Source organism: Pristis pectinata, chromosome 1, assembly GCF_009764475.1.
Source record: "Pristis pectinata isolate sPriPec2 chromosome 1, sPriPec2.1.pri, whole genome shotgun sequence".
In the NCBI taxonomy this organism is placed as follows: domain Eukaryota; kingdom Metazoa; phylum Chordata; class Chondrichthyes; order Rhinopristiformes; family Pristidae; genus Pristis; species Pristis pectinata.
In genome coordinates this window covers 51,856,778-51,876,951 of record NC_067405.1, presented here as the reverse complement: position 1 = coordinate 51,876,951, position 20,174 = coordinate 51,856,778, and the positions used below count along the sequence as shown (strand labels likewise).

Sequence of the window (20,174 nt, the reverse complement as noted above, 5' to 3'; positions counted from 1 at the left end):
GCATTTGCCTTCCTAACTACTGACTCAACCTGCAAGTTAACCTTTAGGGAATCCTGCACTAGGGCTCCATATTCCCTTTTCACCTCCGATTTCTGAATTCGCTCCCTGTTTAGAAAATAGTCTATGCTTTTATTCCTTCTACCAAAGTGCATGATCATACACTTCCCTACACTGCATTCCATCTGCCACTTCTTTGCCCATTCTCCCAACCTGTCCAAGTCCTTCTGCAGACTCCTTGCTTCCTCAACACTACCTGCCCCTCCACTTATCTTTGTATCATCTGCAAACATGGCCACAAAGCCCTCAATTCCGTCATCCAGATCACTAACATATAATGTGAAAAATAGCGGACCCAACACCAACGCCTGCGGAACACCACTAGTCGTCGGCAGCCAACCAGAAAAGGCCCCCTTTATCCCCACTCTTTGTCTTCTGCCAGTCAGCCAATCTTCTATCCATGCTAGTACCGTTCCTGTAATACGACAAGCTCCTAATTTGTTTAGCAGCCTCATGTGTGGCACTTATCAAAGGCCTTCTGAAAATCCAAGTAAACAACATCCACTGACTCTCCTTTGTCGATCCTGCCTGTTACTTCCTCAAAGAATTCCAACAGATTTGTCAGGCAAGATCTGCCCTTGAAGAAACCATGCTGACTTTGGCCTATTTTATCATAAGCTTCCAAGTACCCCAAAACCTCATCCCTAGTAATCACATGTCTTCTGAGGAGAGATTGAGCAAGTTAGAGCTTTTCTCTTTAGAGCGACAAAGGATGAGAAGTGACTTGATAGAGGTATGCAAGATTATGAGAGGCACAAACAGAATGGACAGCCAGCACATTTTTCCCAGGGCAGTTAAAGCCAATATCAGAGGTCATCTGTTTAAGGTGCGTGGAGGATAGTTCAGGGGAGATGTCAGAGTTAGGTTTCTTACACAGAGAGTGGTGGGTGCCTGGAATGCACTGCCGGGGGTGGTGGAAGGGGCCAATATGATAGGGCCATTTAAGAGACTCTTAGATAGGCACATGGATGAAAGAAAAATAGATGGTTATGGGAGGTGAAAGAGAGAGGGGAATAGACTGAATGTGGAGAAGGTTTATATAGGTTAACACAACATTGTGGGCTGAAGGGCCTGTACTGTGCTGTACTGTTCTATGTTCTATAATGGACTCTAACATCTTTTCAACCACTGAAGTCAGGCTAACTGGCCTGTAATTTCCTGTCTTTTGCTTCCCTCCCTTCTTAAAGAGTGGAGTGACATTTGCAATTTTCCAGTCCTCCTGAACCATTCCTGACTCTAGTGAGTACTGAAAGATGACTACTAATGCCTCCACAATCTCTTCAGCTACCTCCTTCAGAATGCTGGGGTGTAGTCCATCTGGTCTGGGTGATTTATCCACCTTCAGACCTTACAGCTTCCCAAACACTTTCTCTTTGGTAATAGCGACTACACTCACTTCTGCCCCCTGACTCTCTCGAATTTCTAGCATGTTGCTGGGGTCTTCCACAGTGAAGACTGATGCAAAATATTTTTTCAGTTCGTCCACCATTTCTATGTTCCCCATTGCTATCTCTGCAGCGTCATTTTCCAACAGTCCAATGTCCACTCTTGCCTCTCTTTTACTCTTTATAAATCTGAAAAAACTTTGATATCCTCTTTTACATTATTTGCTAGTTTACCTTCATATTTCATCTTTTCTCCCCTTATTGCTTTTTTAGTTGCTTTCTGTTGGTTTTTAAAATCTTCCCAACCCTCTAGCTTCCCACAAATTTCTGCAATATTGTATGGACTCTCTTTTGCTTTTATGATGTCTTTGACTTCTCTTGTCAGCCACGGTTACCTCATCCTCCCCTTAGAATGCTTCTTCCTCTTTGGGATGAACTGATCCAGCCTCTGCTGAATTACTCCCAGAAACTCCTACCATTGTTGATCTACCATCATCCCTGCTTGGGTCCCCTTCAAATCAGCTTTGGCCAGCTCCTCTCTCATGCCTCTGTAGTTACCTTTACTCATAGTACCAATACATCCCATTTTATCTTCTCCCTCTCAAACTGCAGGGTGAATTCTATCATACTACAGCAGTGGATGCTGCTCTTTTGATGTCAGGAGATAACTTGTTAGGTCACAAAGAGGGAGATTTATCATCCATCCACCAAGATGTCCTTGACCTGATGAAGCTTGATGTTGACAGCATTTAATTCCTCAGCCCTAACATCCTTCACTATGATGAGTAATAAAAAAGATCACAAGGGCAGTGAATGCACAAGCTCAAGTTCTAGAACTGTTTTTGGGAACGGCAGAGTCCACTCTCCAGTACTGTAACTTCAGGTATTCTAAGAGATTTTACATTACTGAAGTGTGTAGCTCTCTGCTGACTTTGTAAAGTAAATTGCCAGGAGACCAACAAAAATGCGGTGCTACAAGTCAGCTCTTAGGCAAGATCTTCCAGTTCCTGCCAAACAGCTGCCAGTGATCTGCATTTGCTCTCAGTTTAAGGAACTCCTATACAATGAGAGGTTTGTTAATTTGGTGCTTGCTTGCACATTAAAGAAACAGGCCTGATTTAGCCTTTGAGTGGTGTACAAGCCAATGAAAAAAAAACTGGGCAAATTCTATAATGCGTGGACAATCAGCAATGTTATTTTTAAGATAACATGGCATGCGACTCTCAGCAGGAACACCAAGTTCACCATTTGTCCGGATGTGTGACGAAGGTGTGCAGGGGACAGTGCTTAGTGGTCACACTTTCAGGAAATGTGTATGTCTTTAAAGATAAAAACAGAAAAAAAATTGATTTTATTCATCTTCAGCTCAGAAAAGGATTTTCTTTAAGGGTTTTCTATTCCATGAAATTACTTATCCAATCTATTAAGTAGATAGATTAATTAAAGTGTATAATAAAAAGTAAGAAAAAATGTATATTCTAGAGTAAAACTTGCGGAGATTTCTATTTATATCAATGCAATTAATGATAGTAATTCAAAACAAAATCCATTTAGTTCCAGCAAGTGATGCAGTTTACCTATAAAACTTGTCAAAAAGATAACAGGAAAGCATTGGTGCTCAAAGTAAAATCAGTTACAGTGCTCTACCTAATTTACAATATAGCATATTGCATATACCATATCACATTTACCTAGAAATTGGCTTCCTCAGTAGCACTAAACATGCTATATGGTAATTTCAAAATTCAGTTCCTTTGAAGTCATTGTTATGGCAACTAGTGCATTACTCATGCTCCCCTCCACTTTAGTGATTTCTTCATCTGTATGGGATATTCCATATTCAAATTCAAAATATCTGCACTACTATAAAATACAGAGAGGTAGTTTTTGTTCAAAAGTCTGCTGTGTTTTATTGCACTAATTGGATATAAATAATCAAAAAAGGTAATCACTGATTTTACACTCAAAACTACTAATCTAAACTCTCCATTTAAGTGCTTGCTGTCCACTTTAAAGAGTCCCTTATGTATGGCAGGAGGATCCTGTATTGTTTTCAGGACCTGTGGAGAAAGATATATTAAATGGATAAGATGAGATAGGAAAGAAGAAGCCTTGTGTGGAGCATAAAAGTGAACAAAGGCCATTTAGATTGAATGCCTTTTCTCTGAGATGTCATTCATAGAAAAGTAGCATCAGAAGAACTTCTGATGCTGAGGCTAGAGCAAGGTTGTGCAAAGAGAGTGAGAAATGTGAAGATGGACATTGCTTTACCAGTTGTATGTTATCTAATGCATTTTTCCCTCCATTTAAATTAATTCTTCAAGGGATAGTCCATATTCAAATTCAAAACATTTGCATTATTATGAAATAGAGGGGTAGTTTGTGTTCACAACTGCCCATTATTGTGGTGCAAGCTACCTTTAAACAACAGCATCTCCCCACTATACTCACTGCCTTTCAAATAGGTGATCTACCTGCAATGGCTTCTTGTTAGCATTGGCAATTAAATCTTCATAGCATCAGGGAGGCCTTGCCAATGCTCCATCTCCCAACTTATTTAAAAATTACCCCACTGAATCCCTTGTTATAAACTTACCAGTAAATTGTACAAGTCTGCATGGGTAATTTCAGTGGCATTGCTTACATCCTGCAGGTTGAAGATATGGACTGGCTATTGGTTACCATGATTGAACCGCAGGCATCAGATTTATCCAATTGTCATGGGCAAGTAGACATCAATTTAGTTTGCCAGTTATTCATGTTTAACTGTATAAATGCCTTAATGCTACCATCCAAAGATTGTTTTTGATGATTGAGAAATTAATTACAACTGCACCATCACATGGACTCGAAGATCTGCTTTAACTACTCCTTTTCCTTCTGTTTTTATCAATATGAACTGAAACTATATACATTGAATCTGGAGTAGTTTGTGGCTCAGGATAGGGGATCAAAAACTGACTCCCAAAACCTTGATAGAAGTTCCATTTCTTTGGGATCCTGGGTCACTAGAGGCCTTCAGTGGATTGGTGAAGAATGGTTTTTCCTACATGTGGGTACATGCAACCCCTTTCACTTAAAAAAAAACTGAGTAATTGAGATAAAGACAAACAAATTCTGCTTTTCAGTACATCGTAATACAAAGAATGATGATTACAGAGACAAAATGTGAATCATCTATCCTTTTTCTGAGTGCAGCAGGGAGAAGCGAATATACCAATCTTAGGTTTTTGATGTATTGACAATCTGATTGACTCTTTCTTCAAATCCTCAATTCCACCATTTAGCTGTAATTCTTTGCCAGAAGTATAAGGCCCAAGCAAGCAAATCAAGATTTCCTAAGCAGAGAGAAAATAAAGATGTTTGAGAACTATTTTAAATAAGTGGTGTGTTGGGGAGAAGAGAAATGAAAATAAGGCAATGATTTTGTTACTAGAGCTTAATTCATTAAGGTGTACAATTTGACCTGCACGAAGTCTATTTCACACTCAGAAACAAAGTGACCCAATGTTACCTTTAAGAAAAAAATCAATCCCTATATCAAGAAGCCATCAATTGGAGACAAAAACACAGACTAATAAAATTTAGAGAGTAAAAGTTGAATTGATTAGAATTTCATTTATCTTATTTGCACAATTATTTATGTGACACAGACAGCAAGATTCTTAATTTAAAATTCAGGGAACAAGAAATAACATTTAAATCAGGAAAAGATTAATATTGTCAAAGAGCAATTTAATTGAGGATAGAATAGTGGATATCAAAAGGAGAGTGTCACATGGCACCTAGCCACATTGTTTCATGGAGTGCACTGTGTAACTGCAAGAATAGCATAAGTCACTAATGTTGGCCAATTTGCCAGTAGAAACTCGTGATGATGACACAGACGAGGACATGATGGATTTTCAACAGCCTTTAAAAAACATTGCTCATAGCATTTCACACCAATCTGATTCAGCCAAATATTTTTCTATCCTCCATTTCCATCATGCTGTATGGTGAGATCTGGGTCTTCTGCAAGTTCCTTTTTTTTTTACACATTTCCAAGGTCTCCCAGTCCTGGTTGATGAATTGCTCAGGTATGATGGCCTGCTTTCACTTCAGACACACATGAACTGTGTTTTGAATACGTTCTATTCTTCTGTAAATACATTATCAGATTCAGTAACATCAGTCACTCTCATAAGGTGCCTAAAGAATTCACTCCCACAAGTTGCTTCACACTGCCGCTTACGTTCTTGCACAGTTATGTATCATGGAGCTAGAGCAAAAATATTATACCATAGAAAAAACTATGATCTAAATTTTGAGGTCAGCAGCAAAACAAAAGCATTTCCATCATCAGCAACAGTAAAATCATCAAGCAGGTCTGTCACAGTAACATATTCGCACAGAGAGCAAACCAAGTATAATGCACTATGTCTAACCAACATCTTAAACATTTTACAAAGCACAATATAAAAACTGGAAGCTTCACATGACTTTAAGTTATAATTGAAGTACCATAAGTATTAAAAACTAAAATTGTTAAAAACGCAGAATTTGGGAATAGTTAACTTAGGGAATGACAAAGCATGCAAATATTTTTGTTGGTGGGGGTGTAGGAGTGGGGATGAGGGAGAGTGATGCAAAGAGTTTGCCAAGCAGGAATTTCTTTGAAGAGCTTGACAAGCTGGTATACCTCACTCAACAAGGTAATATATTCACAGGGGTGGGGGGAGGGATGGATTTTCTGCAAGAACTAGTTTCCAGATCACTCGCCAAATCACTAATTTCTGACGACTATGTGGGAGAAGGGTATTATTAGCATCCTCTGTTGAGGAACAGGGAATCACTGAAAGCATTTTCTGGATTTCTGGAACTGATTGTGCATAAGCATTCTCCAGAAATTGGTGTCAGTTACACAGTGCACCAATGAACACTGACAGTTTTGTTGTCATTACAATCACAAGATCCAAGTGATTCATCTACTTCTAACATGCAGTTCTTCAATCTTTCCAAATGTGGGCCTATCAAATAGTTAATGAGGCAAGTATGGATATGAATAGGCAAGATGTTTTCTTTCACTGTGAGTGAATGTAATAGAACAGGAGCTTTATCAGATTTGCTTCCTACAACTGGTACAACTTGTCTTTTCAAACAAATACTAACTGCTTCTGTCTGCCTCTCGGTTTTATATTGCTGCTCACAGCAGGAAAAGGATCAAAGACTTTCCAATCGAATAGATGTGAGGTGTCTTTTGATTATCAAGAAAAACAATGAATTACATATAATTTGCACTTTAAGGAAGCTATATGAAAGCCTTGCTTATTAGTATCTTAACCTCTTGCCATTTCTTTCTTCTTAACTTTTACTTGTCTGAGAAAGCCAAATTTTAAATTTTCCCACAAAACCAGTATTTACAAATCCTTTTGTGGAAAAATGAGCATAAAATCAAACATATAATAGTCATATATCATTGGCATAAATATCTGTATAATTATGTACAAAATATAATTTTAGGGCTTTCCAGCATACATGCACAAATTAATTTGCGTGCAAGTTACACCTAAAGACACAGTAGCATGTAACCCTGTTGATTTCTCTTTGAGGATGTGACAAAGCACACTGATGAAGGTAGTGCAGTGGATGTGGCGTACATGGACTTTAGTAAGGCATTTGATAAGGTTCCTCATGGAAGGTTTATTCAGAAAGTCAGGAGGCATGGGATCCAGGGAAACTTGGTTGTGTGGATTCAGAATTGGCTCGTCCATAGAGGACAGAGGGTGGTGGTAGATGGAGTGTATTCTACCTGCAGGTTGGTGACCAGTGGTGTTCTGCAGGGATCTGTTCTGGGACCCTTGCTCTTTGTGATTTTTATAAATGACTTGGATGAGGATGTGGAAGGGTGGAAGGGTGGCTTTGCTGATGATACAAAGTTTTCTGGTGTTGTGGATTGTGTGGAAGGTTGCTGTAGATTACAACAGGATATTGATAGAATGCAGAGCTGGGCTGAGAAATGGCAGATGGAGTTCAACCTGAATAAGTGTGAAGTGATACACTTCTGGAGATCGAATTTGAAGGCAGAACACAAGGTTAATGGCAGGACTCTTAGCAGAGTGGAGGAACAGAGGGATCTTGGGGTTCACATCCATAGATCCTTCAAGGTTGCCATGCAGGTCGATAGGGTTCTTAAGAAGGTGTATGGAGTGTTGGCAGTCTTTAGTTGAGGTATTGAGTTCAAGAGCCGCGAGGTGATGTTGCAGCTCTATAGATCTCTGGTCAGACCACACTTGGAGCATTGTGTTCAGTTCTGGTCACCTCATTATAGGAAAGATGTGGAAGCTTTACAGATGGTGCAGAGAAGATTTACCAGGATGTTGCCTGGATTGGAGAGTATGTCTTATGGGGATAGGTTGAGTGAGCCAAGGTTTTTCTCTTTGGAGAGAAGGAGGATGAGAGGTGACTTGATGGTGGTGTACAAGGTGATAAGAGGCAAAGATCGAGTGGACAGTCAGAGACTTTTTCCCAGGGCAACAATGGTTAATAAGAGGGGACATAATTTTAAGGTGATTGGAAGAAGGTGTAAGGGGGATGTCAGGGGTAAGTTTTTTTTACACAGAGAGTGGTGGGTGCATGGAATGCACTGCCTGCAGAGGTTGTGGGGTCAGATACATTAGGGACATCTAAGAGACTCTTAGATAGGCACATGAATGATAGAAAAATAGGGGGCTCTGTGGGAGGGAATGGTTAGATAGATCTTAGAGCAGTATAAAATGTTGGCACAACATTCTGGGCCAAAGGGCCTTACAGCGCTGTGGTGTTCTATTTGTAATGAATTGATCTGTATGAACAGTATGCAAGACAAGTTTTTCACTGTACCTTGGTACAAGTGACAATAATAAACCAATATCAATAATGAGTTTGAGACAGGTAATACCCCAGTTGTACTCTCAGATTCTGTATTGCTTAATTCACAATACAGACGAGAGTTTAAAAATGCAACAAAGTATCAAAGTACAGGCACTCCACTACAGCCTTGTTAACAGGTTAAATTAATTCTTCTTGAAGCTGAGTTTCTCAGGGGAATATTAGTTATTTTGCTGGCAATCACCACACTGCCCTTTGGTTAAAGTGCCTACCTGATCAAGCAGTTGTCCTCCATGTAAAAACTGGAGTCCCAAGTGAACACAAATTGGGACCCCAGTTAAGATTCCAAGGGATTCATCAATGAGTCTTTGGGAATTCCAGAAGGCTGAAATTCCTGTATTAAGACAACTTTTTAGTCAGCCATAGCTCTCCCGTCAGGTTTCCGTCCTTCTTGTCAACAAAAGGACACCCAGAACTGCTTAATGGCTATCCAAAAGTCAAAGTGAATCCTATTGGACCTTGAAATTTTTAATCTTTAAAGCCTGGCTTTTGATTTGATTTGCTGACAGCCAATCCATTTACATACTTGTTACCTTACTTCCAAACGAAGCATTAAGAATTAGACCTTTAACCCTTACTAAATTCTTCATTCTTGTGGACTGACTAATTTTATTGCCAATCAAACAGACTGCCACTTGTCTCAGGAAGAAATCCCTCCTTATTCCCTCTTACTGTTGTTTTGTAAGTGGCCCAAAGTTTTATGTAATTATATTTAATGGGTAGTTCAAGTGAAACTCCCACCTCCCCAGCTGAAGTATGAGGTGGGAAGTACAATAATAGGCAACAACTTTGTCACTCTATCTTGATTGCCTGTCCAATTAAGCTGCAATTATCCGTCCACACGGTTCCAGCCCAATGCTTTTCACTCCCCTTCCCCAGTCCTCTCCACCCCCAAACTCTCACCTCTGCCAAATGTGGAACCAATGAAGGAAGGATCTGGTAGAATCAAAAAGTTTACATGTTTGTCATTAACTTTTGTTAATGATATAGCTTTGTTCAGTAACCAGTTTTTTGGACTGTAGAGAAATGTTAGTAGTTTGAAGTCCAGTTTGGAAATTAATCAGTAAATTTGCAGGGTTTATGTGTTCTCCAAAAATAAAATGTTCATGTGTACTGAGAATTGAGCTACTAAATCAGAAAGACTGGATTTTATTGATCCTGGGGATATTGAAAAATACTTGGGCCCTCATGCTGATCTTTCAGTTGGTTGCTTTAAAGGTAATTGGGAGGATGAATTAAATCATTGGGATGGTACTGTTCATGAAAGTAAACACAAGCCAACTCAGAAAGTAAAGCTTCTTAGAATGTAATTCTTAGGTTTTTTTTTATTATTATTAATTATTTGATTTTAATGGAGGTTTCTTGGAAGGCATCTATTTGATGATGATTTTAAGAATGCCATTAAAAAATAATGCAAACTGCCAGAGAATATTTTGAGTGGCATCTTGTACCCTAAATCTGTGATGGTGAGCTGGAATTGCAAAATTGCTTTGGATTTGCTGGTATCCATCTTGTCAATCAGATAATTAAATATAGGAAATTGAAGTGACTTGGCGATATAAAAAACCTGAATAACATAGCTGAGTGGAACCAATGATTCTCACAGCTCTGCCAATGTGGAGTGTGGATAGATGTGCTTAACAAATGTGCAAGTTTTATTGTATATGACATGATTCAACATACTTTTATTTTCAGATGTACAATATCTAGCACTGTAAACATTGAGGATGACTACTTAGTTGTCATTCTAATGCAGGAAAATAGCAGCCAATGTTACACACAGCAAGTTCCCACAAATGTAATAGCCACTGGAAAATTTGCCTTTGTGATCTTGGCAGGACTTTATGCAAGTCGTCTGCATTTTGAATGACCTCAAATTGTCATTTTAAATTGTTAACAGAATTATCCTTTCCTATTGCAACAAAACTTGCAGCAAAAATGTATGTAACTCACATTAAGCCAACGTGGACTAAAAATTGATCAATGTTTCTATCCCAACAAGCTGTGAGGTTCCAAAAGTTTTTAACTGAAACTTTCAAAACAGGTTGTAAGCTGAAGGAAATGAATTACCTGCTTCCTTCTTTAAACCCCTCTGGTGTGGCTGATGAACAAGGTTTACAACTCAAAACTGGATTTGTCCCCAACAGCTTTTGAAAGTGTTAAACATCAGAATTGTCATGAGAGTAAAACCTATTCAGCAATCTTTCAGGATGTTAATAAACCATGAATCTTCCATTTTTTGTTGTGATAATTACATTTTCTTTTGTAAATTTGACTGATTCATTCAGAGAACAACTCAGAGATTTACAAAGAGGGTACCCTTAAAGAAGGAGGGGGTCGCATCAATCAAATTATCACAGGTGTGATTTTTGTATTAGAAAATAAGGAGGGTTCTGGGTAAACTTTGCCAACTTGCAAAGTGTGTGGACTGGACTGATCCCCCATACAAATGTCAACAGACTCCTCTGAGTAATCATCGGTGCGTTGTCTTCAAAATCATCTGGAGCTTGAGAGAGTTCTACATGTGCATAATATTTAAAAGTTAAATCATAGCTTGCAAGGGAACTGTGGATGGAGTGATTACCTGTTCAGGAAAACTACATGCTTCAAATGATCACCAGAGTGAGTTGCTTTAAGGGTTAGAGTTGGAAGAATTACATGCAAGTTGAAATTACAGTTAAGCGTTAAGGCTGTGCAAGTTGTTAGAATTCAGAGGTCATACCAATGCATGGTATTGTGTAATGCTCTACATCCTATGACCTCTGATAGTTTTTACGTCCAATGTAATAATATTTGTACTGTTGTTGCTCATTTTATTTTACTTTTGGGATTTGCTCTATCTTCATAAACTTTTAAAGAAGTTCTGGGTTGTGCTGCTCTGTGAGCCTTGACTTGTTTTACCCCACTCAGATCATTCAGAGCAAACTCAGGAGGATAAGTGTCAGCAGCAACTGGCTATACCGTTAGAAATTGCAAGCTGATAATGTAGATGGGCATAAAGGTCAGCATAGATGTAATGGGCCGAAGGGCTCATTTCTGTGCTGTACACCATGACTCCATAAAAATAAATCATAGTTCAAATGCAAATGTTGTATATTTTGACAGACTGTGAATGTCTTTAAAATAGATTAGGATGTAATTTTTTTCTTAGATGGAGTAGTAAAGATAGGACTTCCACTTTTGTTTCCTCAACACAACCTAGTAATAAATAAAGAACAAAACATCTGACTTTATGAGCAGATAAATTAGATGATAGTGAACTGGCAACTCAGATAATTATTCTTTCACATTGCCTTCATTATCTGTCGAGCGTCAGACCAAAACAACCAATAAAGATGAATGAGAATAATTTACTGACAAATTATGCGCCGGTTAAAACCGAAGAGGAACTTTGAAAAACCACCTTTGAACTTCAAAGTTAGTTGGAAAAAAAAGAGTTGAGTGTTTAACTGGAGGGTTGACTGAAGACAGATTTTCTATCCCTGAAGTTGAAAGTTACCTCCATCGATTTAATAGCAAGAAAATTAATTGGATTCCAAACATGTATCTAAAATGAGTGGGGTGGAATGAGACAGATCTGAAACATAGAAGCTGGTATCATTCAATTCAAGACAAGCTGTGTGCTCAGATACAAGATGAATATTAAACAAGCTCCATTGAATGGTCTATTTTGTTTCTTTGTAGCCATCATTGCAAAAAGTCATGCTCGACAAATTCTGGATTCTTTCTAGACATTCGGCTAGGTTCAGTTCCACTAGTCTTCTCCATAAGTGTCTCCCATGACAACAATAAAAACAATTTGAGGAGAAAAATGTTAGCAGGCGGTTGAGAAAAAACAAGCAAGTGGGACCAGTTGGGTTGGCAACACAGAGCTGCCATCAGTGATCTTGTATGCTGATCAATTTCTACTTCAGCCAACGTGTTCATGTATTCCATTGAATGAGAACAAAAATGAGGTTGCAAGAATGTTATGAATTAAATCTGAAAAAATTGGGATTTAGCTTGATATCGTAACCAAATTAGGAATGCCTTCCAGGTAAAAGATGTTCAAAAATGTGAAACTTTTATCATTCTGAACAAACCTAAGATGGTGCTTTCACTCTAAGTAACATCTTACCAGTTTCATGGGACCATTCACTTTTAACATACTTAGTTACCAGTTAATAGCAGGGACTGTTGGTCATTCTATTGGTCACTTATGCCATTTGATACTTCTGGGACTTGAAAGGAAAGTTCTCTTTGCTTTACAGGCCAGATTGTTGTTCCTAATTGCCATTTAGAAAGAAAATAGGCGTAAAGGAAACACTCGGCACTTTTCAGTGTCTCAAACCAGTAAATATTCCTCCTTCTCAGTCATTCTCTTAATGCCATGGCAGGTGTGTACTTTCCTAAAATGACAATTATATCTTCTAATTAGACCTCCTTTTCATCACCAAGTGTTAACTGTAATAGGATAAACAATAACTATTTGCAAAAATGGTGAAACTCAAACAATACAGGGATATATGATCATTTGGTTAAAAAAAATCTCAGTGGGAAAGTATTTCAAAGCTGTCAAAGTGTTGAATTAACCATTATTTACTTTGTCCCAGTATAGTCACATCTCAGTAAAAATATAAATGTTTTGATTGCATTTGAAAATGTTGCAAAAGTGCTCACCGACAAAATAGAATGAATAATTTTAATAGTGCATTTGCCAATGAAATAATTCTATAGTTGTTACTGAAAAGAACTCAGAACAACAATGCTAGTGTTGTTTGTGCAGCTTCTAAGAAACTAATTTAAGATCAATTATAAATGATATTGTGAAGTTAGACTTGGATCTTTTGGTTATCCGAAACCAGATTCCCACTTTCACACTTGAGCAGCATGAATTATAATCACTGTTTTAGGAGCTTGAAAAACCTGTAGGACAATGTATTTGATATATTTGGGTTACAGCTCAGAATTTAGTTTCCTTTTTTTTGTCATAAACTATCCTGTACTGCTTTATAGCTACTTTAAGTATGTTCATTACCTATCAACATATATACATATTACAGATTTTTGGATGTGGGTAGATACTCCATCGTAACTTTGGTAAATGAATGGCAAAAATAGTTGTTCAATCTATTTTGCAGTGGTTTCCAAAGTTACAATGATAAAGTGAAAGAACTCTCAGACTCTCTCCCACCATTTATACTAAAACTCTTAGTTGCACATTATTGGCTGGTGAGCATCACAACTTTGCCTGGGCATAGGAATTTATAATGAAGATATAAATAGGAATCAAAGATATGATTTGATCACTCACCCCAATTTAATGTATTCTTTCACATGATGTGGATGACATTGGCAAGGCCAGCATTTATTGTCCACTTCTCATTGCCACGGTGAACTGGGTGGCTTGGTAGGCCATGTCATGGGGATGTATTTGAATTCATTTATAGACCAGACCAGCTAAGGACGGCAGATTTCCTTACCCAAATGACTCAGTAAACTGGATGATTTATACAACAATTTAGTACTTTCATGGTCATCATTATTAGGACTAATTTTTTAACTCCAGATTTATTTGATTACTTGAATTTGTTTTCAGCTGCTGGATTTGGATTCACCCTCATGCCTCCAGTTCAATATTCCAGGTGCCTGGATATTACTCCAGCAATTTAACTACCGCAGACCCTCTTGCAGATCACTTTGTAATGAAGAAGAAGCTTATGTCTGCATGCAAATTCTGTTACAAACTGATGCAAATTCTCACTTGAATCATTGTTGACCAATGCAACACCTCAGCTCCCCTGTTTGCCCTTGATGGAAAGTCCCTAGGTCGGAAATTATAGAAGGATGCATTCTCCCTGGTCACTGATGTGGAGGGGTCTGTGACTAAAGAATCCCATGCTTGAGAATTCCAATTTTTTTTGAGCAGGGACTGGGAGAGCACATCTATATCTGTGGGCTGCACAAGGAAACATTAAAAATAAAAATGGATAAAATGGAACTGTCTTGGGAACCTTGGTGCAACAACACAGTTTGCTGTAAATGCCAGCTGCAGGACTGTGCAAATTGTGTACATTTTGCTATTAACTTCAGTCCAGGCTGCAAATGATTTCATCAGGTCTCATTACAACATTTGTGAGGTTCTGTAGTGGGCAGCCTCATTGCTTGAAAAAGACACATATTATGTTAAAAAGGCAAAAACAACAGGAACACAAAAAAAACACAACTGCTGGCTGACAAGCTTAAGTTGCTGCTTTTCAAGTTCCCATAAGCTTTACTATTCATTCATATCTAATATCAAAGCAAAATGTTATATTAAAATAACACAGAGTATGGCTTTAGATTTCTGAATGAATTACCCTGCATGAAGACCCAATCACACTCTCTAACTCTATTTTATAAATTGTTCATTTTTGCATCCAAACTGCTTTTATTGTCCACATATTGTGATATGAATTAACTTCACTAAATTTACAAACACATAACTCTTGTTAATAGCCAAAAGCAAATAATAAAAACTAAACCCTGCCTCTTAGTTCTGTTGCAGATTGATATCTCATTAGCTTGTGTTGCCATAAGGTGATTATCTACATTCATTATCAATTTGGATCAAAGTGAATTTTATTGTTTCAGATTTATCTATTTTCACTCAGACAGATGCATAGCGACCTGTGAATAATCAATGGTTTGTAAATTGTTATCAAGTATTCCTCAAGGTCAATTTTGTCTTCAGGGTGGCCAACACTTTGGTACCAAAGAGGCAAGTATGATTGGGTAAGCATTATGCTGCAGCTCATTGACTTTACAGATATCAGAAAAATGGGACTCTGGCTGAATCCTGCGGATGAGCGGCAGGCTGAAGGTGAGGCGGTACAAGCTGAGCAGAGACTAGGCTGGTGTGTAGCTGGGAGATTGTCATTCTGTGCCACACAGAAAAATGTTCTAAGCCTCTCTGATTGTTTCCTGACCTGAATGTAAGGACAGATGAATGGAGAAGACCTACAGCACGTTCTGCGCATGTATCCTTCAGAAAATTGTGAATCAACATCATTAGGACTTCATTTACATTGAAAAGAGGCTTACTCCTTGATTCAAGCATGAGCTCAACTGGCCAGCAGAGGGATCTCCATGGGCAGATTATCAGAATTAAATATAGCAAGCAAATAACATTTTTCCAAGTAAAGAGGAAAACAAATTTAATTTAATTCCATAATTGTTGATAGACACTACAAAAGAATTGTAATGGAGGAGCTGCTCACAGTAATACTGCAAATTATGCAAGTTATTCTTGAAAGAATTTGAAGGTATCTTTGTGAAATATTTATAGAACTGCAGAGAAATTTCCTTAAATCTGCTGCTTGCTTCAAAGACTACGCAAAACTTGAAGAGCAAAAAGCAAGAGAACCTACAAGAACGGAATAATATAAACTTCTTTTTCTGGATGAGTGCATTGTTGGCAAGTCCACCATATATTGCCCACCCCTGAATGTCTTTGAGAAGGTGGCATTGAACCACCTTCTCAGCCATTGCAGTCCTGGTGAACATACTCCAAATGATGCTGTTGTGGGATGGGGTGGTGTATGGGTAGTTCCAGGATTTGGACCCAATGATAATATTTTCAAAATTGCTTAATATTCTTCCTTTAAGTTTGTTGTAAAATCTGGATGGGATTGTCACAGTAATTAAGAAGTATAGACTTCAGTTCAAACCCAAACTCCTTGTTTTAGGGAAGGTACCAAATGCCAATGTAAAACTGCAAGACAGAAAATAGTAATCTATCAACATTTTAGTGTAAATTAAATATTAATAGCTTCATTTCTGACTATTTGCTATCCTAAGGGAATTTAATAGTGGTTTAGTTGTTTAAGAAATGAATGGCATGGAATAAACTGTATGTTAAATGTTTTAATAAGATTAACTTCCCACATAATGGATTTGAGACAATAGTGCTCAAATGTGGGGAATTTGTTTTCATGGAGGTAATCAAGTTTCTGAAATCCACAAAATGATTTTCAGTCTAATTGTTAGAACAATCAATTGGCTCAAAGAATTGTTTTACATTGCTTGTGGTTGAAGTTGTAATCTTTGTTGAATGAGTTGCATCAAGGAATTATTCCTCCCAGTTGTAATTTTCCATAAAAAATTGTACACTCAGCCTAAAGTGTAATTTTCAAAAAAACGTGACTTTAAGAAAAGATTCACAAACCTGTAAGATGACAACATAATTTTCATGTTTTTACATAACAGTTTCTTGTTTTGATCATTGGTTTGTAATATATTTCAAAAGACCTACTTTACAAAATGTTATTGTTTTAATTTGTTACCAAACAATGCAGACGGAATGTTCTTTTATGTTAGAAAAGGTTGCTATGATATTAGTTTCTTGCCTTCATTGGTGATAGATGGACTTACTAGTGGCCCAATTGCATGGGATTTCACTCCCGCTGATTCCAAATTGACAAACAGTTGGAGCAGGTGGTCTTTCAGGTGCCAGATTTATAAAGGCCATGCAGAAATAAAACTGCAGTATTGTGTACTGTATCAGCATCTTTATTTAAGGAAGGATGTCAATGCATTGGGAACAGTTCAGGGTAAGTTTGCGCTGCTGATGCCCGAAATGGGCTAGCAGTCTTCTGAGGAAAGATTGGTCAGGCTGGGCTTGTATCCACTGGAGTTTAAGACTGTGAAAAGGAATTTCATTGAAACAAATGAGATCCTAAGGAGTCTTGAAAGGATGGATGTGGAGAGGAGAATCTTGGGGGAGAATCTAGAACTAGATGTCACTCTGAGATATAGAAGCCATTCACTTAAGACAGAAACATTGATTTTTTTCTCAGAGGGTCATGAGTCTTTGGAACTCTCCTCCTTAAAGGACAATGGAAGCAGAACCTTTGAATATATTTAAGGCAGAGGCAGATGGATTCTTGATAAGAAAGCAGGTAGAAGATTTCTGTGGATAGACGGGAATGCAGGAATTGAAGTTACAATCAGATCAGCCTTGACACTATTTGCAAGGTGTATATACGGACAATCATAATAGGAACAAGAGTGAACTTGAGGTGCTGGGTGGCCGACTCCTGCTCCTAACATGTGTGTTTGTATCTATAACATGCCAATGATGTTCCCTGAACTGTTGTTAGAATTGTCTGGAAAGACATTTCACGTCAAACTCATTCCTTGCATTTACCACTGTGTGTACATTTACTTTCATTAGTTCAGCAGACATCACTGTGATCTGAAAGAGTAGTAATTATGTCTGAAGGCTTTATCTTTACCTCAATGCACAGGCTTACTTTAAATCATTCTCTTTCACTATCACTATCAGTGAAGGTCCTAATCAGTCACAGCATTGATTGGTGGAAGAACCTTTGTATCAGCAAGGTCATCAATGCAACTCTTGGTCAGTTTATTTATAACTGCAACTATGTTTCTGCTGGCAACCCTGAGGTGGAAATTTGGGATCACTTTGAAGATGCTGAGTCTTTTGTGAATATATCTCTCCAATGATATATCCTGATGGCTGACTTTATCTTTTTTTTGAGTTGGTTATTATGATTCTCTGTCATTAGTTGCTCAGGTTGAATGACGTTAGAATGGCATCCACTTGGAACTATCCAGAGCTCAATATTTTGTTCCCTGCTGTTCTTTAGATCCTTAACACTAATACTTCATTTCCTCAGTGGCATCAATACAGTTTGATGAAGCAGTAATATTTATGTTGTCACCCCTCAGATGTCTAAAGGAAATGAGAATTCACCCCGATACAAAATATTGACAGATGAACTGAAGTTTAACAAAAATCTGACGTTATTGTAATTCATATGTTACCAAATTTGATAGCAAGTTGCCTTCTGCGAATTAAACAGCTTCAAACAAGAGAATCAGTCTCATGGTAAAGTTATTGTTTGCCTTTATTCTGATTTCTGACTTCTTTACATTCAATACCCTTCGAACCCAAAACAGCACCAAAGTCTGACATGGAGTTCTGCACAATTTCACATTCACACAGGAAGAGAAAAAATACTTTTCAATTACAGTTTAAGGGTCTGCTTTGTACAACAGGTTTGTAGACCTGCACAATGGTCCCAGTGATTAACTCCTTAGTTTTCTGGTTCAAAATGTATTTTCTCATGACACTTGTTCTACCAATTGAACAAAAAAATACAAGAGCTAGATTTTATCATTTAATGTAATTTGAGAAGTGCTAAACCTGGAAATTTTGACTCTGTTTGCTTCTCATATTTATCTCCATTTATTATATTCTGGTAAATTGGCTATGAGTTCTGTCTCAATGGGGTGTTTTCTATTATGCTCAAAAGATACAAAATAGGAAAGAATCCAAGCCCTTAAATCATTGTGCTTATTCATCAGCCATCTGGTGTATTGTCAATCATACAAGCATACAAGGGTGTCACAGCAGTCGGAACTGCTGCCTCAAAACTCCAGGGACTTTGCCTTCAGAAGCTGCCGATATCAAATTTGCATAATCTCCTTCAGACTGTGTGGACTTCTACCACGTGCTCTGGTTACCTCCAATATCTCAAGGATGTGCTAGTAGGTTAAGTGGCTGTTGTAAATTAGCTTGAGAATGGGTAAGTGGGAATTGATGGGCATATGAAAGGGAATAAGATGCAGGACTATAGGATCTATGTAAGGGGGTGGGGAATGGAACTGATGGCTTTTTCTGTTGGGAATTGGCATTGGGCTGATGGGCCTCCTGCCTTGTAACTAAATATTCCTAAGAGAAACAGTAAGAAAGGTTCCAGTACATGAAAATAGACACATCAGTATTGACACAACCACAGTGGCCCTTTGTCCCTTCTGCTCTTCTACCTCTTTTAAAGTGTTGAACTATCTTCCCTTTTGGTTTAGCTCCAAGTGGAGGCTTGAGCACATCATTGAGACTGAGAGTTCTGTATAGTACTAAAGGAATGCTGCTTTCACAGATTTTAGTTCAATCTCACAACTCCAATACATTTGCTTCTCAGTTACAATAAGCGATCATTTTCTGATTTGTCCATTAATGGTGCTTTAAAGGAAATTTAGACCTTCAATGTGTATGATATTCCTATCATTTTATTGTCTGCAGGATCATACTGCAAGCACTAAAATTTCTGTTATCCATTCTTAGTGGATGAAGCTCTTCATCAGGAGTGAGGAATCAAAATTATCACTTGTATGCAACCCTGACTTATTTCTTTGTACTATCCTTTTAGATTGAAAGATATTGAACAACCTATATTAAGTCTACGTGTTTTGTTGTTGCATGTTACATATTTGGATACATCTTTGTTTTTTTCCCAATTGTAAACAATGATAGTTTCACATGCAAGTAATTATTAAGAAATGTACTGAGCAATTTATATCCAGATACGCAATTCTTATAAAATCAACTGACAACAAGAAAAATCGTGGATCTATTTGAGATATACTGGGACCTCATATTGCCAAACCCCCTAGATGTTGATTTATTGTAGTGCTCTTTGTCGTTATAGGTACATACCCTACTATACTTTAAAAACAACATCTGCTTGGGCTACGCACTGTGCCAGGAAGCTGACAGGAATCTCTATTTGCCCCTGTTGCTGGGCTAGGAGCCTGGCGCAAATCCCTTCCCTCTGCTGGAACTCCCCCAGTAAGGAACTGCCCACAGCTCCATGTGGAAAGGTTGCTCTGAGAGCTGGTAATGGGGGAGATGGGCAGTGGGTGGTGACATTGCTCAGTGCTGTAAGGTGGTACTCGGGTCTGGCATGGAGAATGTGCACTGGCAGCACTTCCTCCATGTGTTGCAGACCACATGGATCCTATGGTCTGTCTCAACATCTTCTGTTGGATGTGATGGAA

General features: G+C 38.1%; 1 protein-coding gene across 1 annotated transcript in view; it reads right to left on the bottom strand.

Annotated features, from left to right (window-relative positions):
* Positions 1-20,174, bottom strand: part of znf804a (zinc finger protein 804A) — a 202,174-nt gene that overhangs the window by 15,839 nt on the left and 166,161 nt on the right. The window lies entirely within an intron of this gene.